General features: G+C 43.7%; 1 protein-coding gene across 1 annotated transcript in view; it reads left to right on the top strand.

Moving 5' to 3' along the window:
* Positions 1 to 16,992, top strand: part of FAM107B (family with sequence similarity 107 member B) — a 160,326-nt gene that overhangs the window by 38,088 nt on the left and 105,246 nt on the right. The window lies entirely within an intron of this gene.

Raw genomic sequence — 16,992 nt, 5'->3', positions numbered from 1 at the left:
AGAGAGAGGGAGACACAGAATCGGAAACAGGCTCCAGGCTCTGAGCCATCAGCCCAGAGCCCGACGCGGGGCTCGAACTCACGGACCGCGAGATCGTGACCTGGCTGAAGTCGGAGGCTTAACCGACTGCGCCACCCAGGCGCCCCTAGAATTATTTACTCTTATTACAACTACAAAACACAAAAACTGATGCATAGTTTTACAAAATGGAGAAGAAAATCCTGAATGCTTGTAGTGGCTTTTCAGCTCACAGCCCTAGCTCCTAGTGCAATGAGTGTGCAATAAGTATTTGTTGTTCTTAATGTTGGTCTTGGGGACAAATTAATCTATTTTCCAAATTTGCTGTAATACGATGCTATAATTTTCACAATGAAAAAAATATATAACTATACAAAATAAGACTGATTTCACACCCCCCAAACAATAACACAGGGAGAGAGGGCTTTCACGTTGTTTATAGAAATATTTCATTTTTTTTTCTTTTTTTAATTTTTTTTTTTTAAATTTTTTTTTAACGTTTATTTATTTTTGAGACAGAGAGAGACAGAGCATGAACAGGTGAGGAGCAGAGAGAGAGGGAGACACAGAATCTGAAACAGGCTCCAGGCTCTGAGCTGTCAGCACAGAGCCCGACGCGGGGCTCGAACTCACGGACCGTGAGATCATGACCTGAGCCAAAGTCAGACGCTTAACCGACCAAGCCACCCAGGCGCCCCTATAGAAAGATTTCAAATGCGGTGTCTACTACTGCGGGGCTTCTGGAAATCTCCCTCAAGAGAGCACCCTCCTCCCCTCCTTCCTGCCTAGAATGTTGACCGGGTATCATGGTGGCCATCTTGGACCACAGGGTGACTGAGGATGAAACTGCCATCTAAGGATAGTGGGGGAAAAACACAGGAGACACTTGGGTCTCTGTGACCAGGGGGCTCACTACCAGCTCTGGATTACCTCTCTGCAGGCTTCTTTTATGTGTAAGAACAGCAACAACAACAAACATCTTTCTATCTTCCTCACGCTACTGTTATGTGTGCTGCTGCCATTTGTAGCCAAAGTCCATCCAGGCTTGTGTTTCTCTTACAAGACCAGGAAGCTTCTTGCGGGGAGGAATCTATCCGTTCATTTTTGTACGCAGCATAGCACTCCACACAGTGCACATAGAACCAAATCCTCAGTCATCTCTGTGAAAAGAATTGAATTCAACGCACGTGGAGAACTGAGCGTAAAGCCCCGCGTTGGATGATGTCGGCATCTGAAGATGAATAAAACCTTTTCTCCGCCCTGACTGATGATACAATTGCTGGATGTGCTCGTGTGCGCATGTTGTCGCTGCTTTGCAACTGATATACCTAGGTAGGCAGAGGAGAGAAGGGAGTCAGCCCCCTGACTGTCTGAGTAAAAACAAGATGCCCATTCACTTCTGTCCTCTCCCGGCATCCTTGGCTCGTTAGCGTCTGCTGGAAAAGCCAGGCCTTGCCTGGTGTTACCATGACGTCTGAGCTTTGAGAGCTGTTTCCTTTCTTCCTAAGCCTAAGAAAGATTATGCTAGTGATATCTGAATAGCTTGAGTTAGCTGGATATGAGCACAGAGGAAGTGGTTCCCTAGCAACAGGAGCCTCTGAAAGCCTCTGAGCGTTCAGTGCTTCTCCCTGCTTTTTGTTTTCTCTCCTCCATGTTGCCTGTCAGCAAACAGCCCGAGTGATTGCACCTGCTCTGAATTAGGGCCAGTCAGTAAAAAACTCCAGCAGTTCAGTTTTTTTAAGTCAAACGGCTCTGTTCCTCTTTTGGTCAAGCTTCCTCATGAGGTCTGGGGCCTGTTTTGCTCCTGGGCAGACCATAATTACCTCAGATCATACTTCCTTTTTGCTGTTCAGATCTTGACCAGAAATGGAAAATATTGAGATGCCTGAAGAAAATTTTAACTGAGTGTTTTTTGGACAAAAATCTAGTTGTTGTACATTTTTTTCAAATGTGCTAAATCTCTTAAGAAAAAGTTTGGTAGGCCTTTACCTTCTAAAGTGTTTATTCTCACCCCATTCTTACTTTGTTTGTCGACAGAAGCCCAATGAATTCTTCATTCCTTATATATGTCAGCATCTCAATATGATAGTGAATATGCAAGATGATTGGGGCAATAATAAAGTATCTTCTTTGTTTAAAAAAGTTTATTTATTTTGAGAGAGAGAGAGTGCACACGCAAGTGGGCGAGGGGCGGAGAGGGGCAGGGAGAGAATCCCAAGCAGGCTCCAAGCCATCAGCACAGAGCATGACTTGGGGCTCGAACTCATGAACCGTGAGATCATGACCTGAGCTGAAATCAAGAGTAAGACGCTTAATTGACTGAGCCACCCAGGTGCCCCTAAAGTATCTCCTTACAACATCGCCTCAGTCTAGCAAAATATTACTAGGTTCTCGCAATAGATACCCTTACTGCGGGTGGGGGGGGTGAGCACTGGTCCTGTTCTTTTTCCAGCCCCAGGAGGTATCTGAGAAAGTAAATCTGCACAGATTGTACCACATAGGGCTAGCATGGAGTCAGAATTACAGTGGAAATGTCTTGATTCATTTTCAAACAGCAATCTGGATGAGAATGGTGATCTTATAGGAAGTGGTTATACAACCATACCTACCAATTGGCTAGTATAATTCGCAGTCCCGAATATCTGGCCAAGACTGCTGGTGACGAATGCTAGCCTGCACCTAATTATAATTGAGCCTAACAGCTCCTAGAAGGCTTGTCATCTACACCTCCTAAAATATTTTTTTTTTTTTTTTTAAATTTTTTTTTCAACGTTTTTTATTTATTTTTGGGACAGAGAGAGACAGAGCATGAACAGGGGAGGGGCAGAGAGAGGGAGACACAGAATCAGAAACAGGCTCCAGGCTCCGAGCCATCAGCCCAGAGCCTGACGCGGGGCTCGAACTCACGGACCGCGAGATCGTGACCTGGCTGAAGTCGGACGCTTAACCGACTGCGCCACCCAGGCGCCCCTAAAATATTTTTATTCACTCATTTGTTCAACCGACAAATATTTGCAGCCAGTTGTCTCCTATTGTGTGTCAAGAGACCACGCTGTGTCTTGTGGGAAAGACATGAACGACACTGTCTGTAACCTCAGGGAGGTCTCAATCTAACAGAGGAAGTAAATTATGTACCCACACAACTGTCAAGCAAGATCGTAGCCTAAACAAAGATAATCCGTGCAATTCTAGACATTCTCTTTAATTGACTCTTTCTATGAGAGGGCAGAGGTGAAGGTAGGGTGACCTTACCTTTCTGAGTAGTCAACTACAGTGTAAGGAAGGGGAGCTGAGAAGTTACGTCTGTTCTGTAGATAAACAGGGGACTCGGTCTCCAAGACTATTTATCTAGGTCTTTTATTACCCTTACACTTATTAAAACAACGGAATGAAACAGCAAAATTCCCTTGTGTTGCGATAGTCTGTTTCTATCCAAGTGGTCTATTTTTAATCAACGTTAAGAGCTTGACATATGTCAGCCAATGTGACATAAAACAGAAACCAGGAAGAAAATTTATCTGGGATCTGGGAAAAATAAAAAATAAACCCTAGCTCAGGGGAAATTTGAATTGCCACTGTTTGTCTTATTTTCCTCTCAGGCATTATTTTCCACTAGGAATTGAGAAAGGAAGAAAAATGCATCTCAGTAGCCAAACCCTCTGGGAGCCAGGCTGTCTTGTTAATAGCCATATCCCCTGCAACAAGCTGAGGAGTCTATTGAGGGTACTGTGCGTGGTCTTGACCATGGTCACGGTTAACCAGAAAAAAAATGAGTTATAAATCAGTGGAGATGTGGGGGAGGGGAAGAAAGCACCAAAGTCTGGCAACCACGGTGTGTTGGCTCAGGCTGGCTTAGACCAAAGGAGAGCAAAAATCTAAAAGTCATTCATAATGTACCCAGGTGACAAGCCTTTGGGGACCATTTTAGACTTACTGAATCAAGCCACTGCCTTCTGTGGTGTTGACACCTATTCAAGATTGATGAAGTGGAGAACGTGAGACAGGCAATAAAAGAGTCTTTTGCAGCCAAATAAGTGATTTGCACCCTAGGACAGAAAGGACAGTGAGGTCCTAGCCATGAAAAGAACTGGATTCCCCAAGGATATGTCCTGAATCATGACGGTAGGGCTGTGATACAGCTACGTGAGTCCTAGGGCATAATTCCCCCCTCCGCCACCCTCAGGATTTTCAATTTTGAACCTAATGGCATACAGGAAGATCGTGGCTGATGATTAGTTTTATAATGTTGCAAACATATTTTCCCGTGGCACTCAATGAGCATGTAGCAGGCTCCGTTAGTCACGGTTCTCTGAGATACAGAATCAATAGGATACATCTATGTCTGTGTCTGTTTCGAGAGAGACACAGAGAGAGACAGGGGGAGGAGATAGATTTATTATAAAGAATTGGATCATGTGATTTGGGAGGTAAGACCCAAGATTAGAAGCTATGCAGGCTCAAATGGCCAGAGGTCATTTTAAGTCATTTAGAGGTCAGAAAAGCCAATGGTTCAGTGCCAGTCCAGGGCCAGCAGGCTGGAGACCCAGAAAGAGCTGACATTTCAGTTTGAGTTCAAAGGTAGAAAAAAATCCTGTCATTCAGGGGAAGGTCAGACTTGTTGGTCTTTTCAGGCCTTCAGCTGATTAGATGAGGTCCACCCACATTCAATTGGGCAATCTGCTTTGCTGGGACTACTGATTTAAATGTTAATCTCATCTATGGGGGGCCTGGGTGGCTCAGTCGGTTAAGCATCCACTTCAGCTCAGGTCATGATCTTACAGCTTGTGAGTTCAAGCCCCATGTCAGGCTTTGTGCTCAGAGCCTGGAGCCTGCTTTAGATTCTGTGCCTCCCTCTCTCTCTGCCCCTTCCCTGCTCATGCTCTGTCCCCCCCCCTCTCTCTCTCTCAGAAGTAAATAAACATTAAAGAAAATATTTTTAATGTTAATCTCATCTAAAAACACCTTCACAGATTGTTGAAACAGTTTATTGTACACCTGAAACTAATATAACATTGTAGGTTAACTATACTGGAACTTAAAATATAAAAAAAAAAACCTTACAGAAACATCTAGAATAGTGTTTGAGCAAATATCTGGCCACTCTCACCTAGTCAAGTTGACACATAATTAACCATTGCACAAGCTTTGCCTCCTAGGCCCGTTCAAACAAAGTAAGGAAGTTAATATTTATTGAACATCTACTAGACCAGACACTCTGCGTTTATTCCTTCTTATAAATAAGGGGTAATTTATTGCCAGCTTTGTGTAACTAGTCATTAAAATAATGGGATGGAAGAAGTTTATACGAAAGACCTTTCCTGTCTGTCAAGGAGAAAGAAAGGTTTTTGTATTTTGTTTTTGTGTTTTGTAGTAAACACAATCATACCAATGCTATATATGTGCTACATCCTTCATGATGCTTTCACAATTATTTTATTCGATCTGTGATTAAAATACCTTGACCTAGAGTAGGACCGGTAAATTTTCACTGTAGAGGAGAATTATAATTTAATTCACTGTAATTTTCACTGTACAGGTATAGAAACTGAGTCATAGAGAAAGTAAATGACTTAAGATTATATGGCAAAGTTGAAGCAAAACAGGACAAGACCCTCACATTTTCTGGCTTCTAGCATAGAGGAAAACATTGGCCATGTTTGCAGTATGTATGTATGTATGTGTGTCTGCTCATGTAGACGGTGCTGATGGGCTTTGCAGTGGCAGGCAGAGTGAGTGGGACACCTGGTCATGAGTCCCCAAATCAGACAAGGCGGCTATGGTTCCTAGCTCAACCTCTGGTTTGTTGTTTGACTTCAGGAAATTTCCTTAGGTTTAAAATTGGAGAACTAAAACCATCTCATTGGCGAGGTATGAGGATAACACAATATAATACATGGAATGCACAATGCCAGGTACACAGTAAGGGATTAAATGGAGAATTAAATTGGAATATTAGGCATTCCATAAATGTTAGCCAGCGTTATGACTATTGTTGAATCATTATAGATTCGCAGTACCTCTTGGCCTCTCCCTTCACAGCTCTGCCTTATTTCAGAGCAGGATTGGGTAGACAGAGGGAGAGAGAATAAGAAGACAAAGGAGGGTACGTATTCCTCCTCCTTACTGGCACTATTAGGTAATTTCCAAATAAGTCATATGACAACAGCTTTAAAAAAATCTCACATTGGACAGCTGTTTTCTTATGTCTTTGCCCACGGTGACCTTAAATTGCCCTTTGGAATTATTTCCTGGCTGCTTGGAATGTCTGCTGAGGTCCTGTACCCGAGGGTCAGTCATCTAAAACTGGCCTAACTTGGCTTTGCGTCAGTTTGTCTAACCCAGTGTTGGTCCTCAGTGCAGCAACTTATATGTTCCCAAACCACTGCTGGCTTCAGTTATTCAGGGGTCTCATGCGGCAGAGGGCCACAAACTCCAAAAACGTGTTTTATTGGTTTACCTGTCAAAATTGTAGTTCTTATACGTGATTGGTAGTTACTCTATATTGTATTATGGGTATTTATTATATACAACACATATTCATTATATATAATAATATATTGTGTATATTATATATAATGACTATATATAATATACAAGTATTGTATGTACAGTAATACATTGTGTGTGTGTGTGTGTGTATATATATATATATATATATATATATATATATATATATATATTGGATAAGGGCCATTAGGAAGTATCAACTTGGTTATTTATCTACCTAAGAAGAAACTACAGAGTGTGGTAGAACTTTGTTGATGATTAATTATATTATTTAAGGAAGCACATTTTGTTAAAGCACATTTGCCCTTCAGCTAGAGCTACTGAAGTAAAGAAAAGTAACCTTTTCATTTGTGAAGCAAAAGAACATTCCTCTCGTAGGATATTATAGAACCACTGTAAATCTTTTGACTCCAAGCCCCCTTGGAAGTGGGAGCAAATTATGCTAAGTAAAGGGTGAAATCATTGTAATTGGATCACAACTCCTTTGAAGCAAGTTTTCTATTTAAAAATTTTTTTAATGTTTATTTATTTTTGAGAGAGAGAGAGAGAGAGGGAGAGAAAGCAAACATGAGTGGGGGAGGGTCAGAGAGAGAGGGAGACACAGAATCCGAAGCAGGCTCCAGGCTCTGAGCTGTTAGCACAGAGCCCAATGGGGCGGGGGGGTGGGGTGGGGGTGGGGTGGGGGGGGTGGGGCTCAAACCCACCAGCCATGAGATCATGACCTGAGCTGATCGGCCACTTAACCCACTGAGCCACCCAGGTGCCCTGAAGCAAGTTTTCTATTTAAAAAAAAAAAAGGGGGGGGGGGCGCCTGAGTGGCTCAGTCGGTTAAGCTGCCGACTTCAGCTCAGGTCATGATCTCATGGCTGGTGGGTTTGAGCACCGCCCCCCCCCCCCCCCCCCCCCCCCGCCCCACATTGGGCTCTGTGCTGACAGCTCAGAGCCTGGAGCCTGCTTCGGATTCTGTGTCTCCCTCTCTGACCCTCCCTTGCTCACACTCTGTCTCTCTCAAAAAAAAAAAAAAAAAGGATAGGGAAATAATGTCAGATTTTGGAGTATTTTGTCTCCTCTGGCCTTTGGCCTGGGAATCACTAACTAGCTGTGTGGCCGTGGGAAGTGTGATGACTGCTGATCTGAGCCTTGGCCTCCTTGTCATTAAATTAAGGGATTGGAATCCATCATCTATAAGACCCTTCCAGCTCTCAAATTCCATAATTCTTGGGGCACCTGGGTAGCTCAGTTGGTTGGGCATCTGATTCTTGATTTTGGCTCAGGTCACGATCACAGGGTTGTGGGACTAAGCCCTGCGTCTGGCTCCATGGTGCATGTGGAGCCTGCTTAAGATTCTTTCTCTCCCTCTGCCCCTCTCCCCTCTCTCTCTCTTGGAAAAAAAAAAATTCTATAATCCTAGCTAGGAATTATGCAAGGTGCTATCCTAGGAAATTCAGCAAGCAAAAAAAAAACTCGCTGTTTTTATTTCACTTGTGAGGACATCCATCCAGGTCACATTGGGCACTTGAGAGCTCTAGTGGCCTACAGTTGGTCAGTCCTCTGCTTTATTCCCAAGAGAACTTAGAAATAAAGGTTTGAATAAGAACCTCCCTGAGAGATGTGGATCCAAGAAGAGGTCATGTAGGATGTGCTGACGTGAGCAATGAAGGCAAAAGAAAAAGGACAGTCGATTACCTCCCATCTTTCTAGAGAAGTCATTCATCGGTGCACACATTTGTTTAGTCAACACTTCCTGAGATGCAGGATAGTGTGTGGTTAATGGTTCCGGCTCTGGAGTCAGATGCCTTCAGTTCAAAGCTTGGCTCGACCACTTCTTAGTGGCCTTACTTAAGGCTCCGTGGCCTGAAGGAAACTACTAATTGCTCTGTTTCCTCATCTGTAGTCTTCGTCTCAAAAGCTCATTGTCAGGGATAAATGAGTTAATACATGTAAAATATTGATAATAGTGCCTGACACATAGAAATCATTCAATAAGTGCTGTGTGTTACCGTGGCCATGCTCTATGCTGGATACAAATGGAGACTCAGAGAGATGGACAAGATAGCAATAGACAGGTAAGTGAGGGAGGGAGTGGCAGTTGGGGAAAACTTCATGGAGGAGGTGACTCCGGCTGAGTCTTTTGTTTTTAATACAATTTATTGTCAAATCGGCTAACATACAGTGTGTACAGAGTGCTCTTGGTTTTGGAGGTAGATTCCCGTGATTCATCGCTTACATACAACAACACCCAGTGCTCATCCCAACAAGTGCCCTCCTCAATGCCCATCACCCATTTTCCCCTCTCCCCCACCCCCCATCAACCGTCAGTCTGTTCTCTGTATTTAAGAGTCTCTTTTGGTTTGCCTCTCTCCCTCTCTCTTTGTAACTATTTTTTCCCCTTCCCTTTCCAGCTGAGTCTTAATGTTGAGATAAGCCTTTGTGGTTCAAAGGAGAAAGGTCATTCCAGGCTGTAGAGGCAGTGTCAGTGAAAGCAGGAGGGTGCAAATTCTCCTTACATTCAGATGCCTGTGTTGGCAATGGCTGGAGCTTAGGAAAAAGGAAAAAGCTTGTGGCAGACGAAGCTGGAAGAGTAGGTGAGGTTATGGAGGGCTCCGTAAAAGAGGGTACTCTATGCCACTGAAGCTGGGGTTTTCGGCTACAATCAGTAAGCCTTCTGGTTTGGAGCCACTCTGGGAGCAGGGCTGGAATTGGAATAAGAAAGAAGTCAGGCATGGGGTTGGGCTCGGACCCAGGGTCTGGTGGATCCCTGAGTTAGGCTGGTGGCAGTAAGAATCTTGTGACTTTTTGCATATTTTGTGAATCCCAGTTCTGTGGCCCTTTCTACTACCAGATTTCCTGACTCACTTCCTAATTTTTCTGAGCCAGGGATCAGGTAGTCTTTCACATCTGAGTCACAGTCTCTGGAAGGCACTTTACCAGGCAAAGACACAGGGAAGTAAAGCATGGCAGTTCCCAGATCTAAGGTTTCAGGTACTGTTTGAGTGCCGAGGAGTCAGAGAAGGCTTCCTGGAGGAAGCTGTCTTTGGGCTGGATGTTTAAAGATAGGTAAGAAGGAGCACCTGGGTGGCTCAGTTGGCTAAGTGTCCGACTTCAGCTCAGGTCGTGATCTCACGGTTCATGGGTTTGAGCCCCGCATCGGGCTCTGCGCTGACAGCTCAGAGCCTGGAGCCTGCTTTTGATCTGTGTGTGTCTCTCTCTCTTTGCCACTCCCCAGCTTGTGTGTGCGCGCTCTCTCTCTCTCTCTCTTTCTCTCTAAAATAAATAAACATTAGAAAAAAATTAAAGATAGGTAAGATATTGACAGGCTGAGCAGACTGAATGGAGGTAGCAGCGTTAGCCAAGGTGAGGAAATGAGGAAGCACGGAGAAAATACCACAGGCATCTAGACAGTGAGCCCACAGTGAGCGGTTGGCAATAGCTGTGAAAGGGAAGAAGCAGATGTGGGAAGTGTTGTAAAAACAAATAAAGAGCTCTTGGCCGCCAACTGGGTGAAGGGGTGAATAAAAGGGTATATTGGAATCTGATTAGGAGATAATCAATCTGAAGGACTGGCCAAAAAAAAAAAAAAAAAATGGAGAAGTAAGCTGCCTTAATGTCAAGATAAGACTTCCAAGGGAAAGGTATTTGAAAAAGGCAAAAGAAGGTATAGATTGGGTTTCTGAGGGAAAAGTTAGACTTTGAGATGAAAGTTTGAGCGTCTTCCCCAGAGAGGTCATATTTCAACTTGGGAAGCAGATACATGTTCTGTGAGAAGAATAAAGAGAAAAGAACATGAGCTTCCGGTTTGACTGGAGTCCTTCCATTTCTAACCACAAGGAGGACTATGACCCCAAAGCCATCCAGCCTAAACACAAACAAACAAACTTTAAAACACAACCTAAATATGCTGCACCAAAAATAACGAAGATTTTTTTGTGAATGGACAGCTAATTGTTAAAGAAAATAACGGGAAGTCCTAGGAGCCCAGAGTGAAGAGAGGCAACAGAAAACCAGATAGCAGAGGTGTAAGTTGGTGCTATGGGTGCCCCAGGGCTGGGAGGTCTTGGGAATCTCAGGACTTGGGCTGGACACCTACATGAGCGGGGGAGGCGTGGGGTATGTTAGTTATTGCCTACCGTGTAACAAATTGCCCAGACCTGGCTAAAAATGACATGCATTTGTTAACTCACATTTCCGTGGGTCAAGCCTCTGAACTGGTCCTCTGCACAGAGCCTTCAATGGCTGTCCTCAATGTGTCGGCTGGGCTGAGGTCTCCACAGGGGTCCTCGCTGCCAAGCCACAACATGGCAGACCTCAATTCCTGTGGTTATAGGACTGCAGGACTTCAGGGTTTTCCTGGTTGTCAGCCAGGGGCTGCCCTCATCTGCTGTGTGGGCTTCCTCATAGAGACAGCCCCAACAGGACAGCTGGCTTCTTCAAAGGAGGGGACTGTCAGGCTCCCACAGGATGGATCCTAGAATCTCGCACATGTCATCATGTATGTCCAATCACATACACTTAATCTTTACATATACTGCTGTACATATACTGAGGGGCTCAGACTTGTGAACCTCAAGATCATGACCTGAGCCGAAGTCAGACGGCGAACCGACTGAGCCACCAAGGCACCCCCCAAATCCATACGTTACAGTTCTAACTCCACTATCTCGGCAGATGACTGTATTTGGCAGTTATAGGAGTGATTAGTTCAAAACGAGGCCTCTAGGGTAGGCCCTAATCCAACCTGATTGTGTCCTTATAAGAAGACAAAATTAAGATACAGACCCACACAGGGGCACGTGGGTGGCTCAGTCAGTTAAGCATCTGACTTCAGTTTAGGTCATGATCTTACTGTCTTGCGTTTGAGCCCTGCGTCCAGCTCTGTGCTGACAGCTCAGAGCCTAGAGCCTGCTTCGGATTCTGTGTCTCCCTCTCTCTCTGCCCCTCTCTTGCTCGTGCTCTGTCTCTCTCTCAATAATGAAGAAACATTAAAAAAATTTTTTTTTAACAAGCTACAGACCCACACAGTGGAAAGACCATGTGAGGACACAGGGAGAAGACAGCCATCTACAAGCCAAGGAGAGAGATTTCAGAGGAAATCCACTCTGTCAGCACCTTGATCTTGGCCTTCTGGCTTCCAGAACCGTGAGAAAATGAATTTCTGTTGTTTAAGCCACCCAGTCTGTGGCATTTTATTATGACAGTCCTGGAAAATTAATACAATATGGGAAAGACTAAAAAACAAGAATGTTAAAAATGATTAAGAGCAAAAAAAAAAAAAAAAAAGTGGGGGGCGGTGGTGGTGCCTGGATGGCTCAGTCAGTTAAGCGTCTGACTTTGGCTCAGGTCATGATCTCACGCTTTGTGGGTTCGAGCCCCACATCGGGCTCTGTGCTGACAGCTCAGAGCCTGAAGCCTGCTTCAGATTCTGTGTCTCCCTTTCTTTCTGCCCCTCCCCTGCTTGTGCTCTCTCTCTCAAAAATAAATAAATATTTTAAAAAATGATTAAGAGCATAAACAAAGGAATAAGAACACAAGAATTAGATAAAGGGAAAAAAGGAATAGGCACATTTATTGAAAAACCAAATAGAATTTCTATAAATGCAACATACTGTTGAAAAGGATGAGTTAGCAGATTTTATGATTAAGGAATTACTGAATAGTAAGATAAATCTAAAGAAATTACACAGATAATGCAGAGCACTGAGAGATGACGGCATGTGGAAGGTGAAAGAGAGGTTGAGAGGGAGTGAGAAGACAGGAAATACCTATAGGCACTCTGTACTGGGCTGTGGAGTGCAGTGGAGTTAGATAGGGCTGAGGATCTTCCAGAATTGTTTGAAGACATGAATCCTCAGATGCAGGAGTCGAAAGAAGTCTTAAGCAAGATAACAAAAAGTAAGCCTACACCTAGGCATATGAAGGTGAAAATGCAGAACGCTAAAGACAACTAGGTCTTGAAATAAACCAGAGGAGATGGGGAGGAGGTGGGGTGGAGATACTTACAAAGGAGCCACTGTTAAACCGGGGGAAGACTTATTGATTACAAGGAGAGAAAGAAGAAACAAACAAATCATATCATCAATGTGTTAAGAGAATAAGAGACAGCAGCTGTCAACCTGGAATTTTGAATCCCAGTAAACTGTTACTCAACTGTGAGGGTAAAATAAAGACAAACTATAAAAGACATTTTAGGCAAACAATGACGGTTTGCTGCTACAAACCAGCACTAAAAAGGGCAACTGGACGAGTTCAAGGGAGAAGGAGATTAAACTGGAGGAAAGAATAAAAAAGAATAAACTGTAAGAATAAGACAAACAAGTACATTGGTGAACATGAGAGTAAATTCAAATGTAACACTGGACTATTTAAAATGAAACAGATGAGTTGGGAGCGAGGTAATTGAGTTAAGTTGATAACTTGATTTTGCAGTGTTCAATGCTTTGCTTCTCTACCGATTGTTATTTTATTATGATTTTTTAATGTTTATTTTTGAGAGAGAGAGAGAGAGAGAAAGCGCGAGCAGGGGAGAGGCAGAGAGAGAGGGAGACACAGAATCCGAAGCAGGCTCCAGGTTCTGAACTGTCAGCACAGAGCCAAATGCGGGAGTGGAACCCACAAACCATGAGATCATGACCTGATCTGACATCGGATGTTTGACTGAGACAACCAGGTACCCCACTACCAATTCTTTTATTTATTTATTTATTTTTAATGTTTATTTATTTTTGAGACAGAGAGAGACAGAGCATGAATGGGGGAGGGTCAGAGAGAGGGAGACACAGAATCTGAAACAGGCTCCGGGCTCTGAGCTGTCAGCACAGGGGCCCAATGCGGGGCTCGAACTCACAGACCACGAGATCGTGACCTGAGCCGAAGTCGGCGCTCAACCGACTCACCCAGGTGCCCCATTTATTTTATTTTATTATTTTTTTTTTTAACGTTTATTCTTATTCTTATTCTTATTCTTATTCTTATTCTTATTCTTATTCTTATTCTTATTTTAAAAAGAGAAATAATTACTTTGAGTTATTAAATAGATCATATACTTTCCCTCCAAAAGATGCTGGAGACATGTAGAGAAACGGCAGAATGCATTATAAGTTTAGTTCTGCGGGCATGTGATAGTAAGTCTCTCTCTCCTCTACCTCTCTGTCTGAAACATACACTAGGGTTGTTTTCTTTTTCAGAGAGTAACGTTATGGCAAAATCCTGACAGCATAGTTATTCTATCCTGACTGGGTAGGAGATGATGCTCTTGTGTGTTCAGGATCAGAGGGGATGGCCAGAGAAACTGGTGAGCGTACCTGAGCTTGAAGCAGAAGCAGCATCTAATACATAGTTATGTTCCGGATGTTTCAAAGTGAGTTGTGTGAAACAGAACATCAGAATGTATCCTCGCATAGAAGCAACATCACAACTAATGGTATTGTTTCTAGACCTGGTTTAAAGACTAAGTCATCTTGCGCCTAAATCAGAATTAACTGTCATTCATAACAATGTTTCACCTGGAAAATACGTCCCAGTTCTAACAAGGGAGGTCTGAAACTCCTGTGAATCTTAGAGCAGCATTTAAGGAGATACTGACATGTGTGTATTAAAAAACGTAATGCACGTATATAACATAGAGTTTACCATTTAAAAAATTTTTGTTTTATTTAATTTTCCAGAGAGAGAGAGAGAGAGAGAGAGAGAGAGAGCATGAGAGCAGGGGAGGAACAGAAGGAGAAAGAGAATCTTAAGCAGGCTCCACACTCAGCACACGGGGCCTGATCCCTTGACCCTGGGATCATGACTGGAGTGAAAATCAAGGGTTGGTTGCTCAATTGACTGAGCCACCTAAAATTTACCATTTTGGTGCCCCAAATTTACCATCATAGCCACTATTATGTGCACAGTTCAGTGACAGTAGTGCGTTCATATTGTTGTGCAACTGTCACCGTCACCCATCTCCAGACCTCATCCCAAACTGAAACTCTGTACCCATTAAACACTAACTCTCTGTTACCGCCTCCTCCCAGCCCCTGGCGCCCACCGTTTTACTTTCTGTCTCTATACATTTGAGACTATTATAGATACCGCATATAAATGGAATCATTTATATGGAAATAGGATAAAAATGGAAATCATTTTTGTCCTTTTGTGTCTGGCTTATCTCGCTCAGCATAAGGTCTCCAAGGCTCATCCACGTTGTAGCAGGTGTTAGAGTTTCATTACTCTTAACAGCTGACTAACATTCGATCGTCTGTACAGACTACATTTTGTGCATCTACTCATCCATTAACGGACCCTTGGCTGTTTCCACCTTTTGGTTATTGTGAGTAATGCTGCTTATATACGTGGGAGCACAAGGATCCATTCGAGTTTCTGCTTCCTGTTCCTTCGGACATGCACCCAGAAGTGGAACTGCTGGATCCTGCAGTCCATCTCTGTCAAACTGTGAGGCACCAGCCTGTTTTCTGCGGCAGCCGCACCGTTTGCATTCCCACCAGCAATGCCTAAGGATTCCAGTTTCTCCACAACTTTGCCAACACTTGTTTTCTGTTTTCCTGATAATCTGTGGGTGCAGATAGGGTGATAACCTGTGGCTGTGCTCTCTGCCACCCCACGGCTGTGAAGTGGCAACTGACGTTTCGAGTGAAACAGGACTTCGGTACGTAGCACTGTCTCTTACAGGCGGGAGGTAACATCCCAGCCACTCCCCAGCCCGCTCAATGGAGAACCGCTGACAGAGAATATTGATTTTTTGTTTTCCGAAGTAGTGAGCAGCAGCTAAAATCTCTGTTTAGTTCTTTTGAGCCTTGAGGTCTAACGGTGAAGACAGAGTTCAGGGCTCAGCCCAGAGATAACGGGCAGCATTTATGCAGAGAAATCGAGGCTCCCTGTCTCCTGCTTTCCTTTCTCAGGTTTCTTCCCCTCACTTTGCAGCTGCCGTGGCTCCCCTGCTTCTGTCCTCTGGTTCCCAGGGCCAGAAAGACTGTGGGTGTCTGTTCAAGCGTTAGCCACCTCCCCCTTCTCCGTCATCCCAAAGGCACCACCTAACTTGAAGCTGTGAGCTGTGGAAGGGGAAAGTCAGCTAGTGCCCTTCCTTCCTCAAATGTAGACCTCTCTCCAAGTTCTGCCTGCTTTTTTGGTCACTCGCCACGCCTTCAGGGGGGCTGTTTTTGGGTTTTCTCTGAAGTTGACAGTTGTTTGCATTGGGAGATGTGACTCCGCCATTCCTAGAAGCAGAACCTTCTCACCTCTCTCACTACCCACTCTCATCCTCTTGCAAGGCTGCTACTGCTGTGGGAATAAACCCCGGCTTATCTGCCTGGTCTCCAAATTTTGGACACTTGGGCATGTATTTTGAAACCTGGATCGCTGTCTTGTATGACTTAGAAAATCAATTAACGATGCCTTAAAAGTATAACTCAATTACAGAAAAAACATCACCATCTGCTTCTTCGCATTCAGGAAGAACGCTGCAAGACCTCACATTCCTGACTTCTGGGAATGTGAGCCGAGGCTTCATCTTTCTACTCATTTCATCTCTTCCCTAAGTTTTATATTTGTGCCACAAAGTGGCACAACGATTGACCAGAAATGTTTTAAATTTCTCGCCGTGTGGGAAGTAGAAGAAAGAGGAGGTTAGTGCTGCCAATCAAATGTCTTTTGAATCAATATTTTCTCTGGCTGCCTTGTGAAAAGGAGGAGTCGCGTTTCAGAATGGAAAATTACAATTCTGAGATTTGGGGGCTAATAGGGGATTTGTCTGAGGTTAGCCATTTATTCATTCGTTCAACAATTATTTGCTGGAGCCTTAGTATATATTATTTAATTTCATTTGTTCGGTGGAAGCTAATTTAGTAATTTTTGGATTAGGCATTAGCTGGTCGTTTCACACTTTCGTTCATCAAGAAATTAATTCACAAATTTAATTGAGTTAATTTAGGAATCCATCAATGAAAAAATGTAATTCATCAATGAACACTTAATGAATTTCTATGCCAAGGCACTGCAAGATCTTGTCATGCCTCCTGTAATATAAAGTTGATTGTTTTGCTTGGGCCAGTTTCGGCATCATTGTATCTTCTTGCATTATTATTTGAGAGCCAGGAGCTCACCTGTAGTATGCATATAGATTCTCTTACACTATAAAGTAAATTTTCTCTTGTCTGTCAGTCAGTTTCACAATTAGAGATCTATTTAAACTACCGGTGGTCTCTTGAGGGGGGGGCCTTCATTCACTAAGGTGCTTTTGACTAGTGGGTTATTTATTCCTGAACATGGGCCTCCAGCTCTTCTCTGAACCCCTCCCCTCTCTGGCCCTTCTTCTCCTGCACCCCCTCGTGTCTATCTTCTGCTGGCCAGGCTCTCCGTTCCTCTGCCATATCGTGCGTCTCTCTCTCTCTGCCATCCTCTATTCCTGGCCTTTGTTCTTCCCCATTCTTTCCCTAAGAAAAAGTTACTTTTGGATTTCCTTTACATAATTAG

The sequence above is a fragment of the Panthera leo genome, chromosome B4 (assembly GCF_018350215.1).
Source record: "Panthera leo isolate Ple1 chromosome B4, P.leo_Ple1_pat1.1, whole genome shotgun sequence".
Taxonomy (NCBI): Eukaryota; Metazoa; Chordata; class Mammalia; order Carnivora; family Felidae; genus Panthera; species Panthera leo.
This window is presented reverse-complemented; position numbering and strand designations above follow the sequence as displayed.